This window comes from Sminthopsis crassicaudata, chromosome 3, assembly GCF_048593235.1.
Source record: "Sminthopsis crassicaudata isolate SCR6 chromosome 3, ASM4859323v1, whole genome shotgun sequence".
NCBI classification, from domain to species: Eukaryota; Metazoa; Chordata; class Mammalia; order Dasyuromorphia; family Dasyuridae; genus Sminthopsis; species Sminthopsis crassicaudata.
In genome coordinates, this window is record NC_133619.1 from 90,305,748 (window position 1) to 90,327,285 (window position 21,538).

The following is a 21,538-nucleotide window of genomic DNA, read 5'->3' on the forward strand; positions in this document are numbered from 1 at the left end:
AAACAAACAAACAAAAAAACAACAAAAAAAACAAAAACAGAAACTATTTGCCCACTCATCTCCTGATAATCCTCCTAAAATCATTGGCAAAATAAACCTTTATGTCTTTATTTGTCTCTGGAATATAGGTGGGCTTTTGTGGCACTAGAGTCTTGGTTATACAAGACTTGTTCCAAAAGAAAGAAAGAGTTTGTTCTGCTTCTAAGGTTAAATAATCAATTAAAACAGTTTAAGGTGACTTGGTTTTACCTCAAGCTTTTCTCAATCAACAAATAGTGATTAACCAGTTTGTAGGCCTCTCAAATATCTCCAGGCCATTAAATAGTTAGATTCTTTTCTAAACTGTTATTTCTTAAATGTTTTCTCTTAGAACATCTTTGTTCTTCTTCCCAGAGGCTAATGATTAACAGATCCTTAGTGCTAAATCTTGAATTATCAAGTGATTATTCTGAGAAGTCCTCAGTTTCCCTTTTAGCGCAGGTGAACATCGCATATTTTTGCTGTTATTGTGTACAATGTATTCCTAGATCTGCTTTTTAAGCTCAGCATCAGTTCATGTTTGTTTATCATTTGTATAGAATAATAATATTTCATTATCTTCATATACTGCAACTTATTCAGCCATTCTCCAATTGATGGGCACCTACTCATTTTGCAATTCTTTGGTACCACAAAAAGAGTTGCTACAAACATTTTTGCACATTGGGTTCTTTTTTTTTATGATTTCTTTGGGACATATTCCTAATAGAACTATTGTGTCAAGTCATGCACAATTTGATAGTCTTTTAGGTGGAGTTGCAGATTGCTCCCCAGAATTATTGGATCATTTTCTAACTTTACCAAAACACTGCATTAATGTTTCAGTTTTTTCACATCCCCTCAACATTTATCATTATATTTTACTTCCATCTTAGCCAATCTGAGAAGTGTGAGATGGTACCTCAGAAGTGTTTTAATTTGCTTTTCTCTAATCAAGTGATTTAGAGCATTTTCCCATAGGACTATAGATGACTTTAATTTAATCATCTGAAAATTGTCTGTTCATATCCTTTGGCCATTTATCAATTGGGGAATGACTTGTATTCTTATAAATTTGACATAGTTCTTAATATATTTTAGAAAATAGATTTTTTTTATCAGAAACACTGGTTGTAAAGATGTTTCCCAGTTTTTTACTTCCCTTTTAATCTTGTTTCTGTTGGTTTTGTTTGTACAAAACCTTTTTAATTTAAGATAATCAAAGTTGTCTATTTAGATTACATAATATTCTCTAGTTCTTCTTGGGTCATAAGTTCCTCCCTTCTCCAAAAATCTGATAGAAAATTATGCCATGCTTTTGTAATTTGTTTATGGTATCATCCTTTATGCCCAAATCAAGCATCCATTTTTATTTTATTTTTGTATGGGGTGTGAGGTGTAAATCTATGCTGAATTTTTGACATATTATTTTCTAGATTTCCCAGTAATTTTTTTGTCAATAATGAGTTCTTATTCCAGAAGCTCTAGTTAGGGGGGTTGTCAAATATTAGGTTATTATAGGCTCTGATTATTGTGTTGTGTATCTGATCTCTTCCACTGATTTAGCAATCTATTTCTTAGCCAAGTTTTGATGATTTCTGCTTTATAATACAGTTTTAAGTGGTACTGTTAAGCTATCACCCTTTGTATTTTTTTCCCTTAATTCCCTCAATACTCTTGACCTTCCAAGTAAATTTTGTTGTTATTTTCCATTTCTATAAAATAATTCTTTGGCAGTTTGATTGATGGCACTGAACCAGTAGACCAATTTAGGAAGAATTGTCATTTTTATTATATTAGCTTGGCTTCCCAAAGGTATCTTTCTTCACTGGAAGTTAACTATAAAATCTCCTTATTTTCTACAAACAAATTCTCAAATTGTTTTTTCCCTTCTTAGGAGAAGATACTAAGATTAATTTCAGAGATAGGGATACTTTTCATCTTATAATTCAGTAAATGTTTATTAAGCAACTATTTTATGTACTCTACTTGGGTAAGTGTTGTGGATACAAATAATAAAAAGACAATCCTCAAGGAGTTTTCAATCTAATGGGAGTTTTCATAATATATAAAAAGAAGTTGGATAAGATCAGATTACCAAAGGTTATCTTTTTTATGCCACTGAAACCAAGTAGAATTACACCTGGAAAATGGAGGGAGCTGAAAGTCTAAATCCTACACTCTGAGGGAGTTGGGAAAATGCTAAGTATCTAAGTATGGTGGTGAGATCAGAAGGGATCAGTTTACCCTAAAAGGGGAACCTTCCTGGAAATACCTCAAATTCTTTTCTTTTCTTAGGTATTTTCTTCATGCTATTGATTCTCAAATTCTTTCTACCTTTCTTTTATCCTTGTCCTTTTACTACTTCAAACTGAGATATTTTCCTTTTCCTTGTAGGAATGTCCTCCTACTCATACATTTCTGTCTCCTTGAATCTTCATCTTCTTAAGCTTGACTGCTTTTCGTTCCCCTCTCCTCTCTTAACTTCTCCTCAAACTGCCACAATGTAATTTGATTTCCTGCATTCTTCACAATTCAAAAGATTCTTAAGTATCCTTCATAGAATCTTCTCAAAATAAAGCTAAAATTTTGGGTGATGAGGAATATGGATAATGTATAATAGAAAACAACTAATATGGCAGGTAGATACATATTAAAGTGGTAACTGGATAAAGCAAAAAGCATACTTTCCTCCTAATGAGTATGAATATGACTAAATAGTTGGTGGGATATGAGCCATACAAGGACTATTATGAAGGTAATTGATTTATAAAAATATATATTCTTTGTTTTAATGGAGATGCACAAAACTGTTTATTAACTATCAAAAAGTCCTTGCCTGACTTAATAAATGAAATCTAGGAATACAAATTGAAAGAAGTTTATAAGATTCATACATATTTTATTTTATTTTTGTAAAAATATCAAGCATTTCATGAATTTGTGAATCATCCTTGCTCAGGGGGCATGCAAATCTTTATATCATTCTAGTTTTAAAATATATGCTATTGAAGTGAACATTCTGAAATATTTTAGTTAAATGCTGCTCTGGTCAGGATGAACTTTTCTTATTCTCGAAAAGCTAATATAGATATTAATCAGTTGGTTTTTTTTAAGGTGTTTCAAATAAGTTCAAATTATTTAAATTATTAAATGGAATTAAAAAATTCTATTTCCATGTTAGGGTACTCTAAACTATAAGGAACTTTCCAATTTACAAGTTGAATCTTGAAATTTAAGATTGTCCCAGGAGCCTTCAATTTTGCTTTACATTAGGATAGAAATGTAACTGTCATTTACACTATCTCGTGTCATTTGCCCAGGTATATGATGACATTAACATTGAATATTTAATACTTAATTGAGTTTTTCAGAGATAACAACATGCACTAAGTCAATGAAATGTCAACAAGAGAGCACTGAACAAATGGCTGAGCCAAAACAAATTGGTTTTATTTATTATTATTATTATTATAGCTTTTTATTTACAAAATATATATGGGTAATTTTTCAACACTGACCCTTGCAAAACCTTATGTTCCAACTTTTCCCTTCCTTCTCCTCACCCCTTCCCTTAGATGGCAGGTAATCCAATACATGTTAAATATGTTGAAGTATATGTTAAATACAATATGTGTCCATATTGTGTACAATATATGTCCATACAGTTATCTTGCTGCACAAGAAAAATCAGATTTTGAAAGAAGAATAACCTGAGAAGGAAAACAAAAATGCAAACAAACAATAACAGAAGGAATGGAAATGCTATATAGAGGTTCATACTCATTTCCCAGTGTTCTTTCGCTGGGTATAGCTGATTTAATTCATCACTGCTCTATTGGAACTGATTTGGTCCATCTCATTGTTGAAGAGGGTCACGTCCATCACAATTGATCATCATATAGTATTGTTGTTGAAATACATAATGATCTCCTGGTGTCCTGCTCATTTCACTCAGCATCAGTTAATGTAAGTCTCTCCAGGCCTTTCTGAAATCATCCTGTTGGTCATTTCTTACAGAACAGTAATATTCCATAATATTCATATACCACAATTTATTCAGCCAATCTTCAAATGATGAGCATCCACATAGTTTTCAGTTTCTGGCCACCGCAAAGAGGGCTGCCACAAACATTCCTGCACATACAGGTCCCTTTCCCTTCTTTAAGATCTCTTTGGGATACAAACCCAGTAGCAACACTGCTGGATCAAAGGGTATGCAGTTTGATAACTTTTTGAGCATAGTTCCAAATTGCTCTCCAGAATGTCTGGATGTATTCACAACTCCACCAACAATGTATCAGTGTCCTTGTTTTCCCACATCCCCTCCAACATTCTGCATTATCTTTCCCTGTCATTCTAGCCAATCTGACAGGTGTGTAGTGGTATCTCAGAATTGTCTTAATTTGCATGTCTCTGATTAATAAGGACTTGGAGCATCTTTTCATATGACTAGAAAGAGTTTCAATTTCTTTATCTGAGAATTGTCTGTTTATATCCTTTGACCATTTATCAATTGGAGAATGGTTTGATTTCTTATAAATTAGGATCAATTCTCTATATATTTTGGAAATGAAGCCTTTATGTTTTCCCAGTTTATTGATTCCCTTCTAATCTTATCTGCATTAATTTTGCTTGTACTAAAAGTTTTTAACTTGATATAATCAAAATTTTCTATTTTGTGATCAATAATGATCTCTAGTTCTTCTTTGGTCATAAATTTCTTCCTCTTTAACAGGTCTGAGAGGTAAAGTATTCTATGTTCTTCTAATTTATAATCTCATTCTTTATTCCTAGATCATGAACTCACTTTGACCTTATCTTGGTGTATGGTGTTAAGTGTGGGTCAATGCCTAGTTTCTGCCATACTGATTTCCAGTTTTCCCAGAAATTTTTGTCAAAGAGTGAATTCTTATCCCAAAATCTTGATTCTTTGGATTTGTCAAACCCTAGATTGTTATAGTTTTTGACTATTTTGTCCTTTGAATCTAACCTATTCCAATGATTAACTAGTCTATTTTTTGGCCAATACCAAATGGTTTTGGTGACTGCTGCTTTATAATATAATTTTAGATCTGGTACAGCTAGGCCACCTTCATTTGATTTTTTTTATTAGTTCCCTTGAAATTCTTGACCTTTTGTTCTTCTAAATGAATTTTGTCGTTATTTTTTCTAGGTTATTAAAATAGTTTCTTTGGAGTCTGACTGGTATAGCATTATATAAATAAATTAGTTTAGGTAGTATTGTCATCTTTATTATATTTGCTTGACCTATCCAAGAACACTTAATATTTTCCAATTGTTTAGATCTGACTTTATTTGTGTGAAAACAAATTGGTTTTAGAAAAGGATGCATTTGGGATAGTTATTCAGTGTGAGACTGTTGTCTCTAAAGGTATCAGCAAGGATCTCCTTAAGTAATCCTGAATTAGATAGCAATAGAGAATATACTGGAAAATGGTAGAAACTGCAGCACATTATGGCTAGTTGCAAAAATATAGCAAATAACTAAGAAGACATGACAATTTCAACAAATATAGACTCCAGAATCATTTTTATAATTCACCTATTAAACTGACTGGCAAATCTGGAAATTGCAAACCACACTTTTGTCCATAACTAACAAGCTATAACATCGATTCTTACAAACTTTTTATCATTAGATCTCACTATACTGAATAATCTTAAATTCCAACTTCTTAAAATAGAGTAGAAGAAATCAAAATTATGTGGAAACAAATTGAAGTACATATTAACCTGATAATTTTCACTTATAAACCACTTTAATACTTGTTAACATGACTTATCCTGAGGATGTTTTTAATGAAATGATTTTACTGAAGAATTTACAATCTAATACAGAGGACAGGACAGAGAATAACAATGGAAAGTTTCAAAGAGGTAAATTTCTGTCTGATGTAAAGATATATTAGAAATTGAAAAATAGGATAGGAAATCTCAAAAAAATAGTAAGTTTCTCCATATATGACATATTTGAACAAAGATTAGATGATCTCTGAACATTTTAAATTCTATGAATATGTATACATTTTTCCAGTTGTACTACTACTTGCAATAAGAAGTCCATATTTTTATCAGTCATTATGTAAAATAATACATCCTTATTTTTATCCTAGAACAAAAGCTCCTCAAAGATCAACTAATGTTCGATAGTAACAATGTTCTCAGATTTAGTGAACAAGTCTGTGTTTACTCTAGCCATAGCCTTCATGATTTTATGTACTTTGATCATAGCTCTTTCAAGCTTCATCTTTCCAAACTGAAGAGTTCTTTTAATCAATGTCAGCCACTCCATCCCTTTGATCATTTCAAGTTGCTCTTCTCTGAACCTTTTCCAGGTTTTTGTCTCCTGAGAGGCAATGACCAGAAGTATGTGCATTACTCCAGATCCCCATATATTATGCTTTTGTACAAGGTAGTGATTGTTTTTTTGTATTTTATTTTTGATGCTATTCCTCTATGCAAGCATCAGCCTATGGTATTCCTGTAAGATACTTCTGAATAGCACTTTCTCTTCTCAGCTTGCCTTAATCAACTTAGTTTAACTAGGACTTTAGCATTTATGATTCGACTCACCTGGAGGAGACAGAGATAGATTACTTAGATAAATTGTCTCTGATTAGGAAAAGGATATAGTCAAACTCACAATGAAAGATAATTCAAATAGTTTGCCTTAATTGAGACTTAAGTTTTTTTTTTTTTTAATTAAAAAAAATACAAACATATGTTACTGTGTGTTCTGTGATGTGGTAGCTGAGGAAACCTTAAAATTAAGAAAATCCTGGGTTGAAACATATAAACTAACTGACCATTACCATAGTCACTTATACTCTCAGTGCCTATAGACAATACGATTTTTGGAGTAACTTTGTAGCACTGGACATGACATTAGGAAAATTTGAGTTGAATTCAGGTCTCAGATAACTAACTGACCCCAGCTAAGTCACTCAAACTCTATTTCAGTTTCTTTATACATAAAATCAGTTAGAAATAAGAGCAACTATATGTCTCTCTCTAATATGTTTATACAATATATTAGGCAATATGTTTATATATAAAATCAACCTAAACAACATCAGAGGCAACTTTTAAAGAATTTGCCATCCTAGCTTTTTTTTTTTTTTCCTTTTTTTTTTTTTTTTTTTTTTTTTTTTGTACAGCTAGCATATGATTTAAAGATGATAAAAGAAGTCAGACACTTGGACAACAAGGAATTTATTATCTTATTGAGGCAATTAGTCATAGCTATGTTGAGTTTAAGGAAGATAACCTTGAAATTGGATAATATTCTCAGCGAGAAAGAGCAAAAATAGTTAAGGGAAAAACTCAAAGCCAAGGCAAATGATGACAAGATAATAAGAAATCACCAACCTGCTCATAGTGAAGTCATCACCAAACCTAAACTCTAGGAGACCAAATAATTGGAGAAATAGTGAGAGATAATAGGAATGTAAGCAGAAGATATGAGGAAAATAAATCTAATGTTTCTTCCTTCCTTCCTTTCCTTCCTCTTTTCCTCCTTCCTCTTCTCTCCTTTTCCTTTCTTCCTTCATTCCTATTTTCTTTCTATCTTTCTTGCTTCCTTCTCTTCTTTGTTTCTTCCTTGCTTCTTTTCTTAGTTCATATCATTTCGGATAAGAGACCATTGTTGATTGCTCTAATGATTAAATGATTCTCCTAAATATCACATCTATTTATTTTGTATAAAGTTATATCTCCTGCCTTAATCCTTTGTGTACATGTTGTTACAATGTAAGCTCCTTTAGGTTTAGAAACATTTTTTGTTTACTTTTGGTTTTTGTACTCCTCACCCCTTCATATACATACTTAGTGCAATGTCTAGTGCACACTGAATAATAAATGATTATTCATTTGAAAAGAAATTAAATGCTATTTTTGTTGGCAAGCTAGAGAGTTGTAGATTTGATAATATTGTTTTTAGGTGTACTAAAAGCTGATTGAACATTAAGTACAAAAATGTGATCATCAATGCTTCCATGTCATTTGGGAGGAAGGCTCCAGTTTTAATTCCTGAAGAATCTAGGCTTAACACTGTACTATTTAATTGTGCTATAAAAGTTTTGGATAAAGACATGATTGACATGAGTATTAAATCTAGGAATGGCATAAAGCTAAGAATAATAATTAACATATAGGATTGGTGATATGGTCCATGACTCAATATATCAGTCAGAATTCAAAAAATAATATTTATAAGTTAGAATATGAGATCAAATAATCAAAGGGTATATTAACAAAAAAGTATTAAGATGATTTGAGATTATAATACAGAGAGATAATAGTCATGTTATTATTGTCCCTGGTTCAGACTACACTTACTGTGTAATTATATTAAGTTTTACATATGGCATTTGAGGAAGGGCATTGATAAACTGAACTGTGTCCAGAGGCAGACATCTAGGCTGGTGAAATTCCCTAAGGTACTACTATCTGAAGACTGTTTAACTAAAATAAAGATGTTAACCCAAGGAAGAGATGACTTCTGTACATGATATGTGTCTTCAATGTTTGAAGATCTGTCACACAGAAGGGAATTTAGATTTGTTCTACCTCTCTCCAGAGGACAGAACTAGTAACAATGAATAAAAGTTGCAAAGAGACAGGTTTAGACTTGATATAACAAAAAACTTCCCAACAACTAGAGCTATCCACAAACATAATAGGATATTCAAGATCTAATGGGCTGCCTTCACTAGATATTTTCAAGTCCAGATATACACCTGTCAGGTATAGAGGAGAGAGGATCCTTGTTCAAGAAGGAGTTCTACTGAAAATCCATTTCACTTCTTGTGAAATTCTATAGTCCTGTGATTCTAAGAATGGCATTTGAATACCTGTATAGGGTTGATTCCATTGAGGAGAAAAAGAGAACAGTTTAAAGAAGCATATAGTTAAGTGGATACATACACAGAGAACATATGTATCAGCTCTGATTATGTGTGTATGTGTACATACATGTACACATGTGTGTAAATAATATATACATGTAAAGGATCTGAGTTGGTCAGTGCACATATGTAGTAAATATATGAGACTACACACATATTTTATTTATAGGTATTTATCCTCAGATCATAGACATTTCTCCTCTTCCCTTTCCTCTTTCTCTGTTTCCCTCTCTCTCTCTCTCTCTCCATATATAGATAGTTATAGATATAGAGAGATACAGATAGATATATAGATATAAACACACACACACACACACATACACACACATATATATATATATATATACACAATACACACATATATATGAAATTTATGTGTATATGTGAATATACATTCATCTAGTGTCTCCATAATGATGATATACATACATATTCATTCATAAATATGTATGTGTATATACATATATTTTATATATATGGAGAGAGGCAGAAAGAAAGGGAGAAACAGAGACAGAACTACAGAAAGAGAAAAAAATGAAAGAAATATCAATTATCTGAAGATAAATGCAAAACAATAATTTTATTACAAAGGAAAAAGAAGTTAGGGTCTTAATCTTTTGAAGAAGCATTGTGAATGATAAGGAAAAGAAAAACAAATCTTAGAATGCATGTGTATATATGTGTGTATATATGTTTATATTTTAATTAATTATTTTTTATCATAGTCCTACAAAAAAAAAGTCATAATCCAAAACTGTTGAATAATTCTAGTGACTTTAACAGTTGCTATTCCTGCTCAAGGACTCAAAAAAAAAAACATCTCCAATCCTTTTTATTTTAGTTGAATATTTTTGGAACAAGAGGAGTGTCTAAAAAGACATATGATTACTATATGACTAGGAAGATTATGACAAATGATGATGAGAAGAAAGCTGATTATTGAACTATTAATGTATTTGTTTTCTCTTCCTAACTAGCAGGCAGAATAACTCAGGTTTAATGAAAAGGTTGCAAGACTTCATGTCATTTCCCTAAATGACAGACTATATTGGAGGGTACTGAAATCAACTGGTACATATGACTGCTGAACAAGTGATCTTCTAAAGAACTTGAAGGATTGGAGATGTCCTTTGAAACTAATGAAAGGATAATATTGTTTTTATTTTCAAAAAACAAAAAGAGGGCATTGGTGATAGATAGGTTATCTTAAAACCATAGATCAACAAGTTTAAAATTGACTGTATTTATTATTATAAAGATGGTTTTTTCAGCCCTTGAGTAGGAATAGCAACTGTTAAAGTCACCTTAATTTTTTTTCAACAAATTATACCAAATTAAATAACCAATTTCTTTATTTTTGACAGGATGCTCAGACTTGTAAATCAAAGTCAAGGCACACTATACTAGAATTTCAGCAAAGCAAAATCAAAATCTCATGCTATCTTTGTGGACATGATAGACAAAAATGTGCTAAGTAATAATCATCAGGTGGATTTATATCTGCTTGAATGTCTGGACCTGTGTGACATTAATGGGCTGAAAGAGGTTTCTGGGGTTGTATTCCCAGATAAAAACTAATGAGTTTTATCAGCAAATGTATTTGAAACTATAGAAAACGTGCATGTCAAATTTGTAGATGATGTGTATCTAAAAAAGGTAATTAATATATTGGAGGCAGCTAAATAGTTCAGTGTATAGAGTTTTGGTCCTGGAATTAATAAGACCTGAGTTTAAAAACAGCCTCAGACCTTTACTAGCTATGTGACCCTGAGACAAGTCATTTAACCCTGCTTGCCTCAGTTTCCCCACTTGTAAAATGACCTGGAAAATAAAATGGCAATGCACTTCAGTATGTTTGTCAAGAAAACCTCAAATTGAGTCATAATTGAAATGACTAAAAAAAAAAAAAAAACAAAAAAAAATTGATATGTTGGATTCTAATCAAGACCTGACAATCAACTAATTAACAAGAATTTATTGAAATGCTCTTATGGTACAGAATAATGAACTAACTAAAATAAGATTAAATTAAATAGCAGAAAATGTAAAGTTCTATATAAATACCAAAAAACAAATTTACAAAGTACAGGATGAGTATGACTGGCCAATAGTCTTATTTGGAAACAGATGGGAAAGATTTTTATATTTTAGAGGATTAGATGATTAATTTGTGCTAACAATGTGATATTGCAGCCAAAATCTTTAAAGCTATTTTATTATGCATTAAGAAAGGCCCACCACAGGAAACATTGTGAACTCTGTCCTGATTAGATTATATCTATATTACTGTGCTGAGTTCTGGACGCATTTTAGGCAGAAAATAAAGAACTAAGGAAAATAAGATTGTTTAATATGACATGACTTGTTTTTGATGAAGTGGTAGTGAGATTAATGATTACTCTGTCCCTCTCAAAGTCTTATCAATCATTTAGAATAGGGCAACGAGAATAGTGTTAGGGCTGGTGGCCAGTTGAAAGAACATGGGATGTTTAGAACAGAGAAGAAGACTCTGGAGGAACATAGCAGCATTCTCAATCTCAAAGTATTTGAAAGGCTTTAATGTAAAAGTAATGAGAATTGTTCTACTAGGCCCCACAAGGTTGAACTAGAAGCAATGCAATAAAAGGTTCAGAAGAAAATATTCCTATTTAATGTAAGGAATAAAACCTTCCTCATAAGAAGAGCTTTCTAAAAATGATATGGGATATCTCAAAAAATAGTAGTATGTTTCCTGTTGCTAGGTTTGTTCTAATGAAGAAACCTGGACACTGAAGTGTGATTCCTGTGCAGATATATTTCATACCAGAGCACATCTAATCTAGCTTAAATTTGGAGATTAATAAGTATGGACTGTCATACTGGTATGATCTACAAATAATCGTTAGGCATATAATAATAATAAACAGTTCTCATCTTTTGAATCAAGTATCCTGAGAAAATCTCTGTTAGGTCACATATTGTCAATCTATTTTGAATTCTTGTACATAATACAAAGTAATGTTTGCTTCAATTATTTTATAATTCAGACTTATTAATTACATTGCTTGAACTCTCAACTTGTAGATCTGGAAAATTTTGGAAAAATCTTTGAACAGAAAATAACATTCTCAAAATTTTCATATCAATAGTTATAATCAATTAAGACAAAGATGAATTAAGAATAATCATGTAGTACAAATAATGTGTACAATTTTCTTAGCATTCCAAACAAATACTGGATAAAACATTCTTACCATCTCTGAGCTTATTTTTTCTCTGAGTCATCTAGCTAAGAAATCACAGTAAAAGTTCCAGCTCAGGCAAGATAGGAACCTTTTACATTAATCATGGTATGCACAGTGTAACCAGTGAATATGTGTATTCTGCACTAAATGTCATTTTTAGAAATGTTATTTGGCATTGCAAATGGCCAGGAGGTATTACAGAACTGATCTTCAAATGTACCCTTTGTTCTTTGGAGACATCATTTTAGAGTATGAGTAGCATTTACAATGATGATTACCAAGTCTTAAGGATAAGCTTGTGAAAAGGTAGAACTTTATTTGCTCAGCCTGAATTCACACATAGACAGCTGTTTTATGTTTTCCAGAGTCACACCAATGGAAAGCTGAAAAGTCATTCTTAGAGTAAAAAAAAAAAACATCTTCTAAAGAAGAAAAATATTTTTTTCTTTAAAATAATATGGATTTAAATCTATTAAAGATTAAGTATTTAAAAGGGTCTACATTATATCTGCTAACTCAAGGAAGAAAAAAAATTATGAATATGTACCAAAAATAGTGGGAAAGTAGAAACCAGAAATAAGTTAAAATAATTTCTTCTATTCAATGTATTTCTTAGAGACATACTTTTTAAAGTCTTCGTGACATTTTAAAATAAAGAAAAATATTAAAATATACTAAACATTTAGCTCATTCTCCTTTAGAAACACTGTGAGGATAATTACTGACCATAAATAAAGTTCAGGAATTCTGGTATGATTTGTGTTTGTATAGGGTATGAATTTAGAATATATCTCTATATAAAAATATATGAACACACACACATGTGTTCTATATAGCACCAAAGAAGTATTCTGTATTGCTATATATAAGTTTTATATAATTCAACAAACCTTAATTAAATGATGAAGCCATAACCAGTAATTTTGGTGCCTGGGCAAGTTGGAAAAAACTTATCCTTGTAATTCATGATGCAAAAATAATACAAAAAATAATGAGTATAATTTTGGTTGAGCAAAACAGAATTAAATGATTTAACATTGCTGAATCAATTCATGCAATAATAGCTATTATCCCCTAAATTTTGGTGTTCTTAGGCAAAGTCTTGCTTACCCTAGCTTAGTTACAGCTCTATTAAATGATTGAAGTGTGGTATGTCTGGTGTTTGTTATTATTAACATATATACACACAAATGTGTATGTATTACTAAAAGCATGATTTAATAAATGAGAACAAAATTTTGGCATATTACCGTGGAACAGATATTCTACACATACACACATACACACAAAAATGAAATGTAAACTTTGCCCTCAAGGGGCCTAAAATTCTGATAGAATCAGGTAAGGCATATGCCATAATGGCAATTTGAGAAAAAAAGATGATAAGTATACATTTATGGAAGCAAGGAAATACTCTAAAAATAGCTTATATTTTAGATTTCTTATATAGTTAGACTGACCTTCCCAATAGTTATCTATCATTTTAAATTCATTAATACTAGACTATGTGGCAAATTGAACTTTGATGTAATACATGATTTCTGCTATTGTGAGAATTTCTTGATTTCAGAGTAAGAAGCAAGGCAGGAAGACTAACACAAATAACCTCAAGAGAACAACAAAATGCAGTACACAATAAAGTGCTATAGTAGTAAAAAATCATATATATTTAAATCTACTGAGAACTAAAGACAGGGGAATCTACATTACAGATTCATTTCTTATAAATAAGTCAAAATTATGGCATAATTGTATCTGCCAATGTTGCTCTCAGGGGAAAAAAAAGACTGCCAGAACACTTAAGTTAATAAAGAAAGATTTTCATATATAGACCAATCTCTTCTATAAAAAAGGAACATTATATTATGGTCAGACAAGTGAATGCAATTTTCAATGGTGACTTAATTTGTTCTTTCATCAAATTCATTATTTTATTGATAATGCCAGTAGAACAACTGTTTAACTCTATTTATACAATAAAGTTTCTAAGAATGAAGAATAGTAGATATCATTTGGTAAATTTGATCCATAAGTGTAGGTAATATGAATCATCCTCATTTCCTTCAGTTGCACTATTGATACTTCAGAGGTTTTACTTACTTTATTTATATGGACTAAGTTCTTCATGTTGCATTTCTTTATGCATATGCCTTAATGACCTGAGTTCTGTTAGAACTTTTGGACCCACACTTTTTTTAAAAAAACATTTTTCTTACTATCTGTCAAAAGCACAAAAAGGTTATGAAACTGAAAAATCTGCAGTTACACACAGACTATGTTATGTCATGGAATCAACACATGAAATCAGATTTAATGACTGAAAGACCTGTGTTCTTTTATAGTTAATTGAATTCATCAAGTATGAGTGAAAAAATCCATTTAAGTAAAATGATTTTCCTCTAGAATTTCTAGAATATCAGTTCCCTGGCAATATACCAAAATTTTGTTCTCATTTCTTAATCATGCTTTTAGTGATACAAATATCAAAAATTAAAAGTAAAATTATTGCAAAAGAGAATTCAAATGCCTCTCTTTTAAAAATAACATATTTATTAATATTTTAGTTTCTCCAATTGTACATAAAACAATTTTAATAATCAATTTTTAATTAAAACTTTTATTTTCAAAATATATGCATGGATAATCTAATGTGAAAGAAAATACAGACAAAAAAGAAAGCAAAAAAAAATAAGAGTTTTTAAAAAAACATATTTTGATCAGTATTCAGACTATTTTAGTTCTTTCTCTGGAAATGGATAGCATTTTTCATCAAAGTCCTTAAGAATTGTCTAAGATTATTGTATTGTTGAGGATAGTGAAGTCATTCACAATTGTTCGCTATACAGCATTGCTGTTATTATGTAAAATCTTCCCTTGGTACTGTGCCTTTCACTTTGTATCAGTTTGTGTGAGTTTTTCCAGGCTCTTCTGAAGGCATCCTGCTTTTCATTTCCTACATAGTATATAATATATATTTCTATGTAATAGTAGCATATTGTATACTACAACTTATTTAGCCATTCCTCAACTGATAGCATTTCCTTAATACTTAGCATTTTGGACATAGTTCCAAATTCCTCTTCAGAATGGTTCAATCAGTTCATACCTCCTCCAATAGTGGATTAATACCTCAATTTTTCCTCTCCTTCAATATTTGACATTTTCCCATTCTCTCATATTAACCAATTTGATAGTTGTGAAGTGGTACTTCATAATTGTCTAAGAACATTTTTTCATATGTCTATAAATAGCTTTGATTATTTTATCTGAAAACTGCCTATTTGATAATATCATTTGACCATTTATCTATTGGGAAATGGCTTCTATTTTTATAAATTTTACTCAGTTCTCTATACATTTGAGAAATTAGGTTTTTATCTGATAAAATTGCTATAATTTTTTCACAATTATGGTTATTTCATAATTATTTATTTTCCCTATCTTATTTTCTACATTTGTTCCCCTTGTCCATGCTCAAAAGCGTTTTTCTTTTGACTACTACCCCTCAACTCTTTATCCCCTTTTATTCCCTTCCTCCCATTTTTCTATAGCATAAGACAATTTTTATACACAACTGAATGTATATGCTTTTCTTCTTTGAATGAATTCTGATGAAAGTAAAATTCATTTGCTTCTCACCATCTCCCTCCTTCATTGTAAAAGCTCTTTTCTACCCCTTTCATGTGAAAAATAATTATCTCCTTCTACTTCTCTTTTTCCCATTCTCTCAGTACATTCCCCTTTCTCATCCCTTAATTCTATATTTTTTAGATATCATTCTTTCATATTCAACTACACCCATGCTCTTTATGTATGTATACTCCCTCCAATTGCATTAAAAATAAGAAAATTCTTAGGGATAACTATCATATTCTCATGCAGAAATGTAAACAGAGACTGCTCTTCCCAGCTGATTCTGTTGCCCTTCAAGACCTGATACTGGTTTGGTGGGATAAAGTTTACACCAGACCAAGGTCTGCTATAGTGTGCTCTACTTTCAGACCAGACCAGTGCAACAGACATTTCTTTTCTTTTCTTTTCTTTTCTTTTCTTTTCTTTTCTTTTTTTGTTTTCATTGTTGTCTTTTTATTTATTTATTATACACATTGATTTATATAATCATATTGGAAGAGATAAATCTGAACAAAAGGGGAAAAAAGCTAAGGGAGGTAAAACAAAAACAGAAAAGAAAAAAAAAGAAGAAGTGAACATGTTGATTTACATTCAATCTCGAAAGTTCTTTGCAGATGGCATTTTCTATTCAAAATATATTGGAACTTCCTGGGATCACTGAGACACTGAGAAAAATTAAGTCTTTCATAATTGATCAATGCACATTCTTGCTGTTATTGCGTACAAGGTATTCATGGTTCTGCTTGTCTAACTCAGCATCACTTTATATACATCTTTCCAGGCCTTTCTAAAATCAATTTTTTCATTTTTTATAGAAAAATAATATTCCATTACCTTGATATATTATGACTCATTTAGCCGTTCCCAAATAGATGGGCACCTACTCATTTTCCAATGCCTTGATACTATAAAAAGAACTGGTACAAACATTTTTATTCATGTGGGTCCTTTTCCATCCTTTATGATTCTTTGGGATACAGACTCAATAATGACAGACCCAATAATGGCACTGCTAGGTCAAAGGGTATGCACAGTTCTGTAGCCCTTTGAATATAGTTCCAAATTGCTTTCCAGAATGGTTGGATCACTTCACAACAATGCATTAGTGTCCCATAAAGGAAAAGATGGATAGAGAGGTATACAGGTTGGATCACAAAGATATAGCATATTGATGTTCTGGAAGTATATCAGGTTTGATAATATGAAGGGCTCACTTTTAGAAAAATGGGCCCCAGAAATAAAAACTCTCAGTTTCATTGGGTAGTGGAGATGACCACAGTGCAGATGTTGTGGCTTAAGATAGCCAGAAAATTCATGGTGAGCTAGAGATGGTGGAGAAATCACTTCTATAACGATTATAGATTCCTCATTTATAAAAATGAGATTATTCCTTATTTACAAAAATGAGATTGATAATATTTCTACTACTTATCTCACAGGGCTGATGTTAAAAATATTTTCTGAATTGTAAATTTAAATGGATATCATCATTATCCTCTGTTCAGAAAATCTATTACAATAAAAGAGTCAGAGAAAATGGCAAAATTTCCCTGAGATTTCTAAGGGAGGAAGTATATTTGTATTAGAAGTGATAAGCATAATGGCAATGGTAGGGAGAAAAAACATTGGTGATCTTCACCTAACCATGAACTCAGACAGAAAAGGGAACTTTAATGATGTGTGGAAAGAGTGATAAGGGTCAAGATTGGTCAATGCCTTCCCTCTGTTGATTATCACCAATTTATCCTGTATTTAGCTTGTGTGTACATAATTGTTTACATGTTTTCTCCCTCATTAGACTGTGAGCTCTTCAGCTTAGTGATTATCTCTTGCCTTTCTTGCCATCCTGAGAGCTTAGTACAATGCCTGACACATACTAGATACTTTATAAATGTTTATTAACTAATTTAGTTTATTGTGACATCTTACTGATACGTTATTTTTAAAGTTAGTTATTTTTCTTAGTGATATTTCATCAAGTATGTTGAATATTTTGATAAATTATTAAAAAATTATTGACTACTCCATCTTATCATGTTACAATGTTGGAATAAAGGAATAAGATTGGATACACACACATGTAGCATACATTTTTGGAAATTATTTTATCATTTAGGGACATTGCTTATAACTCGGAACTTGTATTATTACTTATATTGTGATCTTCCTTTGTACAGATGAAGAAACTGAGACTCAGAAAGACTGTGATTTGTTCATGGCAACATAATATTGGAGCTGGGACTAGAGAGATCTTCTCCCGTAGTCTTTTTACTGTGACATATATAATATCACTTTTCTCCCCTATACTTTACTAATACTTTAGAAGGAAAAGTTCAGAGTCTTTTGATTACAAAGTACTGGTACTAACCTAGTGACATTACTAGAAAATAAGGTTCTTTTCAAACAAGGAATCTAAGAATCAATAATAACTCAAAGGTCACTTTGTTTCTGACAGTTTCCTAACAGCTTGATAACAATATTTCACTATCTATGTACCTCTCAGTATTGTGAAGAAGCCCTTTGTTTCAAACTTATATATTATATATATATATATATATATATATATATATATATATATATATATATATATATATATATATATATATATCCACATTCCACTACCAACAATCCCATATTAATATATGTTTAAATATGTATAAAGAACTCAGTAGAGGTCTAGACAGTAAATTCAGTGTTTGAATATTTCCAGCTCATTGTAGAAATACAAAGTAAAATACAAAAGTCAGGCAAAAAAAAAGAATTGTTACTGGAAACTGTAGGTTATATTTCACAAGTCAAATTGCTGTGCTCCCTTTCTTTTGTCAAGGTAGCTTTGGAACCATAATGTCTAGGATAACCAATCACCTCATTAATCTTTGACACCCACTGGCTCCAAGTGAGAGGGTTAGAACCAAAGTACTTCAATTAAACCATATTCAGAAAATCAATTTCATTACAGTTAAAATGATTTATATTTGTTTTAAATGATAAAATTAATACAGTAGTGAATATAGCACCATTGTCTTTCAGAAATCATGAAGTCTGAGAAGATTTCAGTAATTAAGCCCTCTATTTGAAGAACAGTCCTACTGACCATCTCTCACTATTACATGAATTAACAATACTCCATAGCAAAATAAAAGAACAAATATTAAGAGAAAATATCTATAAACTTTTGTAAGATAACTAAGTATGATTAATAGGCAGCTACGTGGCTCTATGGATAGAGTGCTATGGAGTCAGCAAGCCCAAAGTTCAAATCCAGATTCAGATACTTAATAGCTATGTGATTCTGGGTAAATGACTTTAACCTTGTTTGCCTTAATCCCTTACTGAAGGAAATAGTAAACCACTCAAATAACTTTGACAAGAAAAAACAATAGACAATATTGGCATTTCCATGGAGTTTGTGAAGAAGCAGAGTAAGAGTTGCATCCAAATACATGACTGAACAATAAATTATAGAGCACAGATTTGATTCTGTGCTTTGATTTTATTTAATAAATAAAGGTGACATAGTATATGTGATATGTTTATATGTGCATATCTATATAGTATTGATATTGATAATATACATGATACAATGTTTAATAACTCTTATCCCCAAAATAATTCAGATTGATTCCTAATATTTAGATTTATTGAACAATGAAAGATAAAATGCTATTACAAAAATAATTATTGAACAAATTAAAAAGCAACTTGAAGAATAAAAACAAGATAGTTGTGGGGATGGGTTGGGGGTATGGAACATATTATTAGTCAGCATTAAATGAGGTGTTTTGAGGCATTGTGAAAGATCATCTCATAACGTTCACCATTTGACCTTGAGAATTAAAAGTAAGAGAAAAAATAAAAGGTAAAACTACTCTTTAAATGATGTTAAAGGAAAAAAGTAATCTGCGTTTGATCGTGTGATTGATCTCTCAGTTCCTTCCCAGCCCCATTGTGATGGACTAGAACAACTTTGTCTTTATTTTAGTTTTGTCCCACCTAGTTCAATAAAACTTTAAAAATAAGGAAAGACATAAAACTCCTCCAAACTCTCTTACAAGAATACTCATGCCTTCAAATGAGTAATAGTTGATCAGAAGTTGAAGTAAAGGCAGTGATGATAGCAGGAGGACCTCTGAGCCACTTCTATTTTAAATCTGCCATATCTTTTGCAAATTAATAGAAAATAAGTAAAGAATCTTCTTCCTATTATAAAAAAAATTAGCACATAAAGGATATTTTCCAAAAATATTCACTTGTTTTATATAACCCACAAGAGAAATGCATACTAAAGAGACATTGTGATATTGTCATTAATAAGGCTACAAAAACAGACATACAACAAATAAAATTCTACCTTCAAAACTGTTTTAGCTCAAAAGGAACTGATTATTATTATTATTATTTTTTTTAGCATTGTAACATGTTTCCTTGAACCAAAATAGTAAGTTATTTGTTGGGTATGCATAATGTGTTGAGTGTACTATAAAGGTATCATATTACTTCATGAACAATTAAGTCAGACACTTGAATTTTTATATTGTATTTGTAGTACCTAACAAAATGTAAAAGTACTTAATAAGTCTATGTTGAATTAAACTCAATGAAAATGGTCAGTATTATTCTTTTTTCCTTCCTGGCTTAATTTCACTTTAACAAGTATTTAATAAATATCTATGGCATAGCAGTATTAGTGTCACAAAGACAAAAATGAAACATGACCTGACTTCAATGGAGATACATTATTTTGAGGAAAACAACATATAAATGATAAGATTAGATAAAAATCTATACAAAGTGATTGGGAGGGCACTAGTGGTAAGAGATGGAAGGATCATGATAAGTTTCTTGTAAAATGTATCATTTGAACTGAACTTTGGATAAAGAGGGAAGTTCATCTTAAACATAGGGAACATTCTTCACAAACCTCTGAAACCTAGAGATAAAATGTCTTATAAAGGGAAGTGATTTGGGATTGATGAGATAACTAAGACAGAGAGAATGAGAAAAATGAAAAGGATTCAGATCACAGTTATAGAATAAACACACATACACATGCATGCACATATATGACATGAATGATGCTTCTCTAAAGCAGGAATAAGAAGAAAACCAGGAAAGAAGAAAGATTGCTTCAGAAGGTAAATAATGAGAGAAAATCTTTGTTGGTCTCTAATGGGAATGGTATTGAGGAAATAATAATCATGGTATAAGCAATATATGTACATATATATATATATATATATATATATATATATATATATATATATATATATATATATATATATGAGCCAAAAAACACAACTCAAATCAAAATACAAAACCAAACAAACAAAAAGTGATTAGAAAAGTGGTCATTAAAATAAATTCCTGTTAGATAATAGGATCCATGAATTTCCACAGGACTTTGGTTGGTCTGATGAATAGATCTGATGTATGTCTCACATATCCATGAGAATATATTAATGATGACCTTTTTGTCATATGGGGGAGAAAAAAGTATTAATTTCATCAGTGTTTAAGGCATTGTCAACTAAATAGCTGAAGGAACCAGTTATAGGATCTAGAAACAGAAAGAACATAAATGATACCAATAAGCCAGGTTAAGTGGGGGAATTATGGAGTGAAAGAAGGCATGATACAGTGAATTAAGATCCCCAAATCCAGAAAATAAAAGAATGTATTTGCCATTTTATTTGGCCATTATCCTTACTTCTTTTGTGTGGGTGAGCACACAGC

General features: G+C 31.0%; 1 non-coding gene across 1 annotated transcript; it reads right to left on the minus strand.

Annotated features, from left to right (window-relative positions):
• Window positions 1-2,935: 2,935 nt before the first annotated feature.
• LOC141565179 (U6 spliceosomal RNA) lies at window positions 2,936-3,039 on the minus strand. The gene has a single exon (XR_012488873.1). It is a non-coding gene; the product is annotated as a U6 spliceosomal RNA (small nuclear RNA).
• Window positions 3,040-21,538: the final 18,499 nt, after the last annotated feature.